This window comes from Dermochelys coriacea, chromosome 4, assembly GCF_009764565.3.
Source record: "Dermochelys coriacea isolate rDerCor1 chromosome 4, rDerCor1.pri.v4, whole genome shotgun sequence".
Taxonomy (NCBI): domain Eukaryota; kingdom Metazoa; phylum Chordata; order Testudines; family Dermochelyidae; genus Dermochelys; species Dermochelys coriacea.
Genome location: NC_050071.1, coordinates 130,125,817 through 130,140,376, shown reverse-complemented (window position 1 = coordinate 130,140,376; position 14,560 = coordinate 130,125,817). Strand labels below are relative to the sequence as shown.

At 39.7% G+C, this 14,560-nt stretch overlaps 1 protein-coding gene across 16 annotated transcripts in view; it reads right to left on the bottom strand.

Moving 5' to 3' along the window:
• Window positions 1–14,560, bottom strand: part of CTBP1 (C-terminal binding protein 1) — a 416,082-nt gene that overhangs the window by 63,594 nt on the left and 337,928 nt on the right. The window contains exons 2-3 of one of the 16 annotated variants that reach the window (XM_038399426.2): window positions 9,311–9,436; window positions 7,448–7,616 (exon numbers count right to left, since the gene is read on the bottom strand). The exons of 14 other annotated variants lie outside the window; for them this stretch is intronic. The gene's annotated coding sequence lies outside the window, so the exon portion shown is untranslated. The remainder of the gene's footprint in view (window positions 1–7,447; window positions 7,617–9,310; window positions 9,437–14,560) is intronic. One more of the 16 variants, XM_043512678.1, reaches the window with a different exon arrangement.

Genomic DNA, 14,560 nt, shown 5'->3' with positions numbered 1-14,560 from the left:
AGAAATAGTATTTTTCAATCCACTTAATACAAATACTGTAGTGCAATCTCTTTATCATGAAAGTTGAACTTAAAAAATGTAGAATTATGTACCCAAAAATCACTACATTCAAAAATAAAACAATGTAAAATTCTACAGCCTGCAATCCACTCAGTCCTACTTCTTGTTCAGCCAATCATTCAGACAAACAAGTCTGTTTACATTTGCAGGAGATAATTCTGCATGCTTCTTGTTTACGTCACCTGAAAGTGAGAACAGGCATTCTCATGGCACTTTTGTAGCTGGTGTTGCAAGGTATTTACATGCCAGATGCGCTAACGATTCATATGTCCCTTCATTCTTCAACCACCATGCCAGGGGACACACGTCCATGCTGATGAGGGGTTCTGCTCAATAATAATCCAAAGCAGGTTTCTTTTTTGGTGGTTTGGGTTCTGTAGTTTCCGCATCAGAGTGTTGCTTTTTTAAAACTTTTGAGTGCATGCTCCACACCTTATGCCTCTCAGATTTTGGAAGGAACTTCAGATTCTTAAACCTTGGGTTGAGTGCTGTAGCTATCTTTAGAAATCTCACATTGGTACCTTCTTTGCATTTTCTCAAATCTGCAGTGAAAGTGTTCTTAACAACACGTGCTGAGTCGTCATCCGAGACTGCTATAACATGAAATATATGGCAGAATGCGGTTAAAACAGAGCAGGGGACATATAATTCTCCCCAAAGGCATTCAGTCACAAATTTAATTAACGTTTTTTTTTTAAACGAGCGTCATCAACATGGAAGCATGTCCTCTGGAATGGTGGCCGAAGCATGACGGGGCATATGAATGTTTAGCATATCTGGAACATAAACACCTTACAATACCGGCTACAAAAGTGTCATGCAAATGCCTGTTCTCACTTTCTGATGACATTGTAAATAAGAAGAGGGCAGCATTCTCTCCTGTAAATGTAAACGAACTTGTTTGTCTTAGCGATTGGCTGAACAAGAAGTAGGACTGCGTGGACTTGTGGGCTCTGAAGTTTTACACTGATTTTCAGTTTTGAGTAACAAAAAAAATTCTACATTTGTAAGTTGCACTTTCATGACAAATAGGTTGCATTTCAGTATTTGTATGAGGTGAACTGAAAAATATTTTTTGTTTATAAATATTTGCACTGTAAAAATCATCAAAAATAATATACACTGATTTCAGTTACAAACACAGAATACAATATATATGAAAATGTAGAAAAATATCCATAATATTTAATAAATTTCAATTGGTGTTCTATTGTTTAACAGTGCGATTAATCACAATTCATTTTTTTAAATCATGATTAATGTTTGAATTAATTGCAGTTAACTCATGCGATTAATCGACAGCCCTAATAATTATTATTATTTGCTGTTTGTTAATTGCAGAGTGTGCTCAATTCTGCGAAAGTCCCAAATATCAAGACAGAAGAACCTGCCCTGGAGAATTTACAATCTAGAAGACAGAGGAGCAGACTTCAATGGAGCTATGATAATTTACATCAGCTGAGGATTTGCTACTAAAAAGGTAAGATGCACTGGAAGGCTCAGAGAAAGGGATCGCTTTTGATTATAGTATTTCAGCTCCCTACATCAGCCTATCTGTCTTTTAATTTTTTAAGTTTCTGGGTCTGGTGGAAGGAGTGGGTCTTTGTGCAAGTCAGGTGGTGAAACTATTTTACAGATTAGTTGCAAACACTATTCCAAGATGAAGTCAGATTGTTTGCCCCCTTCACGTGGTTTTTAATTTTAGGGCCACACTGGAGCTGGACATGCACTGCTGTATATAGAATGGGAGAAGCAAAAGAGTGCCAGGAACCCTTCATTTGCATCTCTATACAGAGGCCATTGCCGTACTTTACTTGAGCATGGATAGAATAGTACAACTACTCGCCATCTCAAAACTTGGGAGTGCAGCGAGGGCAGGATCATGTCTCTGACTGACCAGAAGAGGCTGGCTGGACACAGATCATAGAATATCAGGGTTGGAAGGGACCTCAGGAGATCATCTAGTCCAACCCCCTGCTCAAAGCAGGACCAACACAAACTAAATCATCCCAGCCAAAGTCAAGGAATAACATGTCCACTGCTTTTTCCTCATCCACAGAGTCAGTTATCTCATCACAGAAGACAATTAGGTTAATCAGACATGATTTGCCCTTGGTGAATCCATGCTCTCTGTTCCTGATCACTTTCCTCTCCTCTAAGTGCTTCAAAATTGATTCCTTGAGATGAAAGGAGGAAATGCATATTGCTTCCTACCTAAAGGTGGTGGAGCTGGTCTGGCAGAGTATAATCCCAGGGAGTTCTAGGAGGAATTCTGGCTAAAGACTGCCAAATTTCTTACTTGCAACACGAGCTGCAGGGTGGCTCTGCAACACCCACTCCTGCAAGGGTTGTGGCTTAAGTCACAATCTTTTTTATAACTAGCAGGAAACAGGGCTGATACACACGCATAGCAATGAAATAATTAACAGTCAAAGGGCTTTAAATTTAGTCTTTATGTTCTCTGTAGTCATGGTCACTTTCCAATTACTGATGAGTTAAAGTGTCCCAAAATAAAGAATTCAACAAGAACACCATGCCACATGCTGCCGCATGACCCAGAGAATCCCTGAGAAGCACCAAATGTAAGCACTGTATCCCTTGTCTGAAGCTATTGCCACTTTCCTGTAAGATGAATACCTCTGCAGTAGGCTCAGAAATTGCATATTATATATATTAAAAACCCTTTATTTTAAAATATGGGTTTTGTTTTGTTTTTTTTCCAGAGGACATGGTGGGAAGTGCACTTTCAGATGGTGGCACTAAGGGAAGTGGGCATAACTTTCTTTTTCAAACGTTAGGGAACTCCTACTGACATGAACAAGAAAAACAATCTGCTTCAACAATTGTACTAAGAGCAAAATGATTAACTCTCCTAGTCGTTCCAACAACAATCTATATTATGCCAAGATATATATCAAAGCACTTTACCAAAGGAGTACTGAATGTATCCCGAGTCTCAGAAGCAGAGCCTTTCACCTCTAGGAATGTGGTTCAAATCTGAACCAGGCTGGAGAAGCATGGCTGAGTTTCTCTATGAAGTGAGAAGAGCTGGTGGTCTCAGTCTAGCTCTTAATGGCAACTACCCATATCACAAAACAAACAAGTAGCACTGTCCTCTACCACAGTGATTCTCAACCAGGGGTCCACGGACCCCTGGTGGGGCCTGCGAGTAAGTTTCAGGGGGTCCACCAAGCAGGGACAGTATTAGACTTACTGGGGCCTGAGCAGAAAGCTGAAGTCCTATCATATGGGGCTGACACCCAGGGCCCTGAGCCCTTACACCAGGGACTGATATCGAGGCCTCAGCAACTTAGCTTCCTAGGGGCCCCCATGACATGAGGCCCCAGGCAACTGCACTGCTTGCTACCCCCTAATGCCAGTCCTGGTTGCTGTGATACAGGTGAGCCTTGGGAGTTTTTTTTAAATCACATGTTGGGGTACGGGGGGTTCAGAAAGAAAAAGGCTGATCTATCACACCGTCATAATTCGCACCCATTGCTGGCAATTGATGAAGACTGGGTGGTCATGTAAAGTGAATTCAGGATGCAACATACTCAGGAATCTTTGTCTTTTGATTTGTCAGTAAAACACCATATAAACTTGAACAACTGTGCAAATGAACAGACAATAATAAACCTTTCCCTCCCTCTAAAGGTTATTCCCTCCAGAAAAGAAGTAAGGTATACAACACAGGGAAGTTTTCATTACCACTGCCTGTGCTGCAGGTATTTTGTGGATAGAAGATGTCAGTTTATAGGGCTGTCAAACCAGCAGCTTTCATGAGAACTAATTACACATAATATTTTAAAGACACCACTGAAGAAGCACGACAACATTTCACAATCCCGTCTGTAATGATGATTTTTCTCCTTTGTGCTATTCTCTGTGTATATTAGGTATTGGATAGGGATGCTGTATCAGGCAGGGTAATCAAGGTGGGGCTAAACATCAAAGGCTACTCCACCCCTCATCCCAAACACGAAAAGCAATTTCTACAGCAGCACACCTGTACTTTGACCTAGAACCTTAAGAGGCACTCCTTGTTTTTCTTATCAAAAATGTTGAGAATAAACAAATATGGGGCTTTAGCAAACCAGATCAGTTTTACAATGTTGAGGGGTTTTTTTAATTAGCTAAATACACTAAAAAATAACAACTCTCGTCAATGCCTTTAAAATGTCACTTCTGAAGATTTTGTTTTTAGGAAAGCTTTTGTTGTGATTCATCTCCCCTTCAGCTAAATTCACACAGCTATTTGTGGCAGCAATCCTTCCAGTGAAAAAAAATAAATTACTCTTTTTTGGGGATGGGGGAAGGGAAGAGAAATAAAAATCTCTCCCCAAAGATTTACAACTAAAACTTTGAAAAATCCCCAAGCATTTAAAAAGATCACTGTCATTAGAAACCTCCACTCAATACAGTATTAAGGTTTCTGTAAATGAGGACAATAAACTCTCTCAAATTACACTGCATTATGCTCTTCTGCATGCCAAAGCAACTCCATCAACACTGATCCAGTACAAGGGACTCTTTAAAACTCCTTTAATTCCCCCGCCCCCCGAAGACAGTGCCCTCTTTGCTGTTCTCTGTTAATATCTGGAAAATAGTTGATGATAATCACAAATCAGAGGATAGCTCAGTCTTTTAAAAAAATAAATCTAAGAATCTGAAGGATAAAGGAATCAAAGACTCATCTTCCATCCAATATATTTTGTAGGCTAACTCATGCTAGCTGAGCTAAATCTTCAGTAAAGAGGATTTTTTAAAAGATGTTCATTCTGAAGGTAAGCAAACAGGATGTATAAAAATGACTAGTTCACTGAGACTGGGCCAGCAACAACAGTCTAACAGCCAAATAAAACAGGCAGTTTACGGCAACAGCTTGGTTTAGATTACCAAGTTACATTTAATCACAATATAATAAATCATACCATGATGCGAGATAAATGTTCGAGTTTTTCTTCACATGCAATTTAGAGTTTCAGTTATGAAGGGGCTGGTCCCAGCACCAGAGTTAAAGTTGTGTTGAAAAGTATAGTTAAAGTGGGGACCTATTCCCATGATTTGATGAGAGAAGCCAAATATTTCCTTCTAACACATACCACTTTCTAAAGGGTTCTAGATGTGATTTTTGTTTTATGTTTTAAGTGTTTCCACTGATGTGGTTAAAAGTCGGAAGTATTAAAAATTATCTATTTTTGAATATTTTTCACTGGCTTTTGATGTTTCTTGTAGTTCTTTATGTTCTCACATATTTTAACCATTTTTAACCTTAGAAACGTCCCTTACGGGACTAGTCACGAGTAAAATTACTCTATGAAAGATAGGGCCTTGCAGTGTAAGCTTTTTAGGCCACAGATATTTACTTATTTCTGTGAAGTGCCTAAGACGTTTCTTAGTGTTTAAAAACCCAAGAACAGTCTGGGAAAATCCTGAAAAATGTGTTACTGAGGGCTTGTCTCCAAAATGGGATAATGCGCTCTACTGGGGTCTCATTTCTAAAAAGAATCAGCATGTTGCACATGCCTTGGTCTGTGCAGAACTTGCTGGTCCGTGCTAAAGGTTACCTAGTGTGCTTTAACATAGCAATATTTCACACAGCACTATATTAAAGTGCACCTGCAGAGTTTATATAGACCAATTAATGCACATTACCCCACCAGGTAGACAAGTCCCGATTTTACTAAAATCAATTACAACAAAAGATCCATTTCTGGACAATGTGAACAATAAGCCTTTCCCTTTCTATATCCTGCATTGCTTGATAAATTAAAGTTACAGCTATAATACTATATATTCTTGTTTTTGAGCCAGAAATTAGTTGCATTTTAACCCTGCTGGAACATGAAAACTGCCTAATTTGATTCAGAAACAATTTTGAAAAACAAAACCAAGATTACAATCCTTAACAAATAGAAGTTAAACTGTCAGTCAGCAGTATCATTCTGACATCTTCCCGTCATTTTTTATCTTAAAAAAATAAACTTATTATAGCCTTTGTGTCCACCAATCTGCAGACAAACACTTCGGAAATCTGCCCACAGCATACATGTGCGTCATATAAATGTCATCTCCCCCTCTCTAATTGAAACTTCTTCCTCTCAGTGACAGACTAAAACTTCTGCAGCATTAGAAAGGTTACGAAAAACAGAGGACAAACAAAACCTGACCTTAGTAACCTCCCTTCAAAATAAAGATTAGATTGGGTAGTAACTAGGTAGGATGCTAGATTGATGTTACTAATTTCTTCCCAGTAGTTGCAAAACAAGCATTTTCCAAAGAAAGAAATTGTAATTGGTCTTCTGCTATATGCCTACATGACATGCTTCTCTGAAGCCAAGAACAAAATGTGGGTAAGCAGGAAAAAACAACAAGTACTCCAAAAGTTGCATACAAAAAAAAATAAAACTGGCCATTGCATTTCAAAAGAAGAAACCGCTAGTGCATGTACTCAAAAAAGTTTCAGAGTAGCAGCCGTGTTAGTCTGTATTCACAAAAAGAAAAGGAGTACTTGTGGCACCTTAGAGACTAACAAATTTATTAGAGCATAAGCTTTCGTGAGCTACAGCTCACTTCATCGGATGCATTTGGTGGAAAAAACACCAATCTCTCCTCTGTTTTTTCCACCAAATGCATCCGATGAAGTGAGCTGTAGCTCACGAAAGCTTATGCTCTAATAAATTTGTTAGTCTCTAAGGTGCCACAAGTACTCCTTTTCTTTTAACAAATTTATTTGAGCATAAGCTTTCGTGAGCTACAGCTCACTTCATTGGATGCATTCAGAATGCTTATGCTCAAATAAATTTGTTAGTCTCTAAGGTGCCACAAATCCTCCTTTCCTTTTTTCAAAAAAGTTTGGAATCTTTTGGTTATCTTGCAAAGGTAACCAAAACACCACCAATTTAATGGAAATAAAATCAAATCAGACTATTTGATACATATTTTTTGGTATTCAAAAAGAGCCACAGCATCAAGGAAATTTTGGACAGCAAATGCAGCAGCTTCCCTCCCCTTGAAATTTCAGGAAAAAGGTAAAGGGGGAAAAAAGGCCACTTGGTTGGCCAATACAAGTGAATAATTGTCAGAAAATCCCCCCAAACCAGGAAAGTATTATTACCATCTTCTATAACAAACAAGAAGATGGTGAGGATAACCCTGCTGGTGAGGCCCAGAAGGAAGAGCAACAGACCTTCATCACTAATTTAATTTTCCATATCACTTTGGAAGTTCAGCCTCTGATTAACTCTGAGAGAAGAACTGAAAAGTAACTGAACATGGTGGCATTTTACAAAGAAGGAGCGGGGAAAAAACCCTAAAGTAAGTTAGTATGGCAGCTTTCTAGCATTAGCTGCATGCAATGGTTTTATGCTTACTATTAGGTATTTACCTTTAGTTTGAGACAACAAATATCCCTCTTCACCCCAGAGTAAACTCTGAGCCAGTTTTAGCTCCTGTAGTGTTTTCCCTGTGGACTTTGACCAGATAGATTAACCTTTAAATTCTTTATGTCCCAAACAACTTAGATACGGGTAAAGAGCTATTACCCATCCTTTAACCTGTAGGGTAAAAACAAAAGAATCTTTGAGAATACCTATGGACCACCTTTCTCAGAGAAATTTTTTTTACATCTGAAGAGTGACTCGGGGAGAAGACACTCATTTAACAAGGACTGTAGTAAAGGAACTGAGATGGGGGGCACAGAATTTACAGTGGGAAACTTTGATAATGTGGTACCATTGTCCAGTTGCTAAATGCTTCTGGAAGCATATTTCACTTCACTGTTCTTGTATCTTTGAAGCACCAGTTAATCTTACCCAGGATTAGCAGTTTTGGTTGTGATAACGGATATAAAGTATTGTGAATACTGATCCTTGTTGGCCTCTCTCCACTGAGCTATTTCTCATTGCTAGAGTAGCAATCACTTTGGAATGGAAGGCTTCCACTAATATTCCATTCACTGAATGCACTTTCAAGTCCTGGAAAGTGTTCAGGTCCTCATCATAATAAAAAATTATATCTTTTATGCAAATTATAAACAAGGCAACTCCTCATTAAATGTATCCAGCACTTGTGCCTAGAGCAGGAGCGGGCAAACTTTTTGGCCTGAGGGTCACATCGGGTTTTCGAAATTGTATGGAGGGCCATTTAGGGGAGGGGGCCGTGGCCTGGGCTCCACCTCCCGCTCCCTTTCCCCTAACTGCCCCATCCAACCCCTCCTCTCACTCCTGACTGCCCCCCCAGGACCCCTGCCCCATCCAACCACCCATTTGCCCTGTCCCCTGACCGCCCCTGGGACCCCTGCCCCTGACTGCCCCCCCTGCCCCATTCAACTCCTCCTCTCATTCCTGATGGCCCCCGCCAGGACCCCTGCCCCATCCAACCACCCCTTCTCTCTATCCCCTGACTGCCCCCAGAACCCCTGCCCCTGACTGCTCCCCACCACCCCATCCAACCTCCCCTCCTTCGTAACTGCCCCCCCCAGGATACCTGCCCTCATTAAACCCCCGTTCCCCGCCTCTGAGTGCCCCCCATCCACATCCCTACACCTCCTGCCCTATATCCAACCGCCCCGCTCCCTGCCCTCTTACTGCGCTGCCTGGAGCACTGGTGGCTGGCGGCGCTACAGCTGTGCCGCCTTGCTGGAGCCAGCCACGCCACCGCACAGCACAGAGCACCAGATCAGGCCGGGCTCTGCAGCTGCACTGCCCCAGGAGCTCGCCGCCCCGCCACCCAGAGCATTGCACCGGCAGTGCAGTGAGCTGAGGCTGCGGAGGGAAAACAGCAGGGGAGAGGCCGAGGGCAAGCCTCCCAGGGCCAGTAGCTCAGGGGCTAGGTAGGAGGGTGCCGTGGGCCGGATGGGGTCCATGGGGCGAAGTTTGCCCACCTCTGGCCTAGAGGCCAACCAGGACAGGGCCCCATTCTGCTAGGTACTTTACAAACATAGAGAAAAGGACAGTCCTGGCACCAATACAATCTAAAATATATGGAATATCCCAAACCTACGGAAGCCAGTAGACTTCAAAAAATTTCCCCCCTTAATAGCATAATCTCTTTTCTGATAAATATAAAAAGTAATATTAAAGTTATGTTTTTACACATCTGTTCTCTGGGCAGCCTCCAGAGTTCTGTTATAAACAATGCTATGTGATGTGAATCTTTTACCACATACTGATATTTAACTTACTTAAATTAAAAAAGATTAAAAATGGAACTAAAGAATAAAAAGTACAACTTTTGTGTCAAAAGTTACCTCGAGGACAAGGTGGTTGGTGGCTTAGTTCTATCAGAATCGATCCTGTAGTCACTGCAGTCCATGGGAGTGTTCTTATGGATATCAATGAATGCAGGATCAGACCCTGTCTTTCAGATCTAGGTACTTGGGTTCAAATAAACAGGGAACTAAGTAACATGTAACATTATTTTGGTGATTTTATCCTAATCTTTGGTAGGCATCTGCCCACATCATAAAATTACAACAGACTTGACATGACTGGCAGCTGTTGCTCAAAAGAAGTCCAGAAATATAAGGTGAATTTCTCATCAGACCCGAAGTGCATTTGGGAGAATTTTGTGGGTAAAACTTGTACAGACCTTGCCTGACCTATGTATAGATAGTGTATCATTCCCTCCCTTTCACAAGCATTAAATCAACTGGAATATATTTAAATACATATTTTTAAATAAAGAAAAACATACAGCACAGACTCCTGGATTTGTAATTTGATGACACATTCATGGAATCTACTTTTATAAATATATGTCCAAAGCCATGCTGAATACAGTCACATCCATGTAAGAGGTACACTACACAACGATGATGTCAAGACTCCTACAGTACTTCAAATTCACTCTTTCATATTCTTACCCCCAAAGAAGTGGAAGCTCTGCCACTAGAGCAAACTTAAATATAAAGAAAGCACTAGAAAACATACTGTATTATTTGGTGAGTACTGACACTACATGTTGTTCTAGAAAGAACAAAGAAAGACAAAGCTCCTACTTCAGGGATTTACAATTCTGCACTAAGATAGGAAGAAACTAGAGAATGTGATCGAGCTTTTCCATCTCTAATTTCTAAGAGTTAGAGCTAAACAGAGGTTCAGGCCTAGTGCCACCATCGCAGGAACACCAGCAAGATACTTCCAAGGGTGGAGGGAGGGAAGTAATTTACAGCAACCAAGAAAGGGGTGCATCTTACCTGCCCCCATACCCAGCTAGCTCCACTAGCCAGTGCATTGTGAGGAAAAGGGTGAAGCCATGTCCCTGACTGCTTCTCACTCTTTTCTGCCTGCCCACCTGAGACTTGCTCACAGGGAGGAAGGGGAGGAGGAGGAAAGGGGGAACAGTGGTTTGCAATGCCAATCTCATGAGATGCAGTCAGTCACACAGGAAGTTGCGAGACCCAACTTCTTTCACAGTCACATTACCTAGTGAAAAATCTAGTTTGTAAAATGCTGTGAGCAAGAAAAAGAAGGGGGAAAAGGTTCTTCCAAGTTTCTTCTGTGACTTCTGTCTTTTAGCTCTAGCAAAGCCAGTTTCAAAGATCTTCATGGAAGGCTCAGAAAGATCTCAGAAGAAAGGTCTAGTATGAAACAAACTAGTATTTTTATTTGGATGCTACTGGGTCCTAAATAGCCCATATTCCTTTCAAGTTATTTAAACAGAACATTAAAACAGGTAAACTGGGAATTTTTTTCTCTATTGTTTTTCTGCATAAACAAGTGTAATGATATGAGGGGAGGGGGATATGGCTAGGCAGAAATGAACCACATGGTTTTAGGGTAATACCACGAAACTAGTAAAAAATAAATAAAAAGTAATAAATCATACATAGTGCAAACTTACAATACTTTTATTGCAATCCGCCAAAATTCTAGACAGACATTTCATGTTTTAACTAACTGGACTGAAAAACATGAAATTAAATTTATACTAATCAGCAAAACAGAGAGAATGAAATAAGTGGGACACGTGTATTTTATTTTATAGTACAATAATGCTCCTAAGTCAGATCACCTGATTGGTTATTACATGTGTAAAGCTAAGTGGAATATCTATATTATCCGCCAAATGTATTCATTTTCTGATCATTCAATGAGTGACCTTTATGAACCTGTCACTCAAATAATTCACTTGAAAGTTGAAATAGAGTGAGCCAGTGTGAATTCTTATTCTAAGAAGCTTATGCAATTCTTCAGCCAGTGTCTATGACTCTCATATACATTAAATGAGGCTAAATTTCACCATAAGGAAAATATGTTTAACTCCACTAAAGGCAACAGAGTTGCACCTAGCTGAATTTGTACCTAGAAGTTCATAGGATCTACCTCTAAAACAATGCCAATTCAAACAAAATTCATGAATGGCTTTTTGTCCAGCTTAATCATAACAATCTGTAGATATGAACAAACAAATATCACTGATGTATCACTTTCTGCAGACAAGTGACATCAAAAATGCCATTCCGGACAACTTAAAGTGGAAGGAAGTAAACTGGGTACCACTCACTATGGGACGTAATGTAAACAGTCTGACAATTTCATGAAACAGCAATCATCATTACATTTGCAAGAGGAATGAACTATTCCCTATTTTCTCCAGTTCCCTGATTGTCTGATGGTGAAATCTATTTGTTTTTCCTGAGAAGCAGCTGCTGAAGTGTTCCACAGTCAAGTCAGAAAAGACATTGCTGCAGTAATCATCACAAAAAGCCTGCAACACAAGTTTGCTAGAGGCCATAAATAAGATATTTTTGGGAACAGCCTTTGATTTTGCCAGAACCTAGAAGCCTATTTGGTACAAACAGTCAATTGTGATCATGGTAACATACTGCTGCCTCAATGAAGTGTCTCTGCATAGGAGCCAGTAACTCTTCGCTAGAGAGGAGAAGTTCTTTTTTTAAGCCAAGAAAGTAGGGACAGTTAACATCAGTAATAATAAATTAATTCATTAATAACTAATAATAATTTCGTTTACTATGTACTAATTTTCAGTGCACTATCTCTGCATAACTAGGAAGCTCCATGTGCTTTCTGGGTTTAAACTAATTAAAGGGAAAAAAACCGACCCACACATCCTTCCAGTTATTCATATTAATTGTTTTATACTGTACACTTAATACAGTAACCAAACACTCTGAAGAGTATTAACCTCTAATATTTTAGTCTTTTAAAACAAATATGATAATTTTCAAGGACAGAGGGAAAGGCAATTTTATATAGCACTAGAGAGCATGCATACATTAACAATGGGGAAATGATGAAGGATATAAAGGGCTTCCATTTTCAAATTCAAAAAACAAACAACTACATAGACAGTAAAAGGAAAACCTCCTATAAAAGAGCACCACAACTAACTTTTCCCATGCCATTGGAGCACAGAAATGTATAGAAGTCAACAAAAAGTAACCTGGAAGTAACCTGCTTTTATTATTTATATTATATATACATATACATACACACACACACAATGCTTGTGATTCATACCTATTTTACAGTAACAGAAGAGGACTTAGAGTAGCAGCCGTGTTAGTCTGTATTCGCAAAAAGAAAAGGAGTACTTGTGGCACCTTAGAGACTAACAAATTTATTAGAGCATAAGCTTTCATGAGCTACAGCTCCGATGAAGTGAGCTGTAGCTCACGAAAGCTTATGCTCTAATAAATTTGTTAGTCTCTAAGGTGCCACAAGTACTCCTTTTCTTTTTGCGAAGAGGACTTGATTACAATGCAATTTAAGGCATGTGTGTTATATGAATAATGGCACTTTGCCATTAAAGTACTTTTAAAAGTTGCCATTTTCTAGTACAAAGGAAAATATTATATTGAACAGCTAAACTAAAAAAGCACTGAAGATTAACATCTATTGGACTAATTCTTACTGAGAGTTTTTACTTGCTAGACATGCAAGAATAAAATTGTTATTCAGTGCTCACAAAAATACCAGACCCTACATGTGTTATTCGTTGAGATTTTATTTTTCTACCTCACATACGGCCTTACTTTTCCCCCTTATTTATGTTGAGAAGTACCTTACACTGCAATTAGTCAATAGGGTAACTCACTGAGTAAGTTGGTACTGTGACAGAGTCAGGCCAGATGGCTATAGGAGAGTAACAGAAGGCAGATATATTAGGCTAAGTAGGTCCCTTTTCCCTGGGTAAGGTAACAGGGAAGGTTCCAGAATCAGGGACCTTCTGGAGACAATTAAGACAGGCTGATTACAACACCTGCAGCCAATCAAGAAGCTGCTAGAATCAATTAAGGCAGGCTAATCAGGGCACCTGGGTTTTAAAAAGGAGCTCATTTCAGTTTGTGGTGTGCATATGAGGAGCAGAGAGCAAAAAGCACTAGGTGCTGAGAGTGAGAATGTGGACTGTTGGAGGACTGAGGTGTACAAGCATTATCAGACACCAGGAGGAAGGTCCTATGGTGAGGATAAAGAAGGTGTTGGGAGGCCGCCATGGGGAAGTAGCCCAGGGAGTTGTAGCTGTCACACAGCTGTTCCAGGAGGCACTCTAGACAGCTGCATTCCACAGGGCCTTGGGCTGGAACCCAGAGTAGAGGGCAGGCCCAGGTTCCCCCCAAACCTCCCAACTCCTGGTCAGACACAGGAGTCATCGACCTGGACTGTGAATTCAGAAAAACGGCCAAGCTGAAGGCTGCTGTGAAGCTCCAAGGCGAGCAAATCTGCCAGTAAGCGCAAGACCCACCAAAGTAGAGCAGGAACTTTGTCACAGTCCTCTACTAAGTGTAGCAAAATTGGGCCTGCTGTGAGTTGTCTAAAAATTATTAAATGACAAAACTGTAGCATTTCAAAGCCACAGCTTTTCTCTGTTACCCGAAGTAAGGAAGAGAGAATGTTAAAAAATTAAGATGTGGAATTACAAAATTATTTTATGTAGATAGATTAATAGGTTTTCAGTTTGCATGTTGGTGAAAAATCACTACCACTTGGTGTGTTACAAGAAAAAAAATTATAATCTAGAAGTTCATTAATTTAAAAGCACAGCGTATATAAACTAACCGTGGTTATTTTAAACAATGTTAAATGGAAATGAATGACAAAGATCTAAGAGCAGCAAATTTCATGGTAATATTGACATTTATAAGCAATATAGACAGAAGATTCAAATGAGAAATAAATAATTAAGAACCACCAAGTAAAAGATCCGTAAAACTTGTGTTGTAAATAAACACAAAATAAAGACAGAATATTAAAATTTGTCTTATTGCCCTCTTAATTTCTTTTCTCAAGAAAACAGCATAATAACTGCTTTTTTCCCCTATTTAGTTCTTGAAAAAATATTAAAAGACCTTACATTGAAAACTGGAGGAAAATTAGTCGTAGAAGTGGCAGCTGGGATTTCCCGACATTCACCACTAATGCATTTTGCATGTATTTGTGTTTTATTTTTATGTCTGCATTTTGCATGAATATTAAATGTCAGAAAATTCCAAATGCCGGTACTAATTCAAAGCAGGTTACTATAAACACACTCA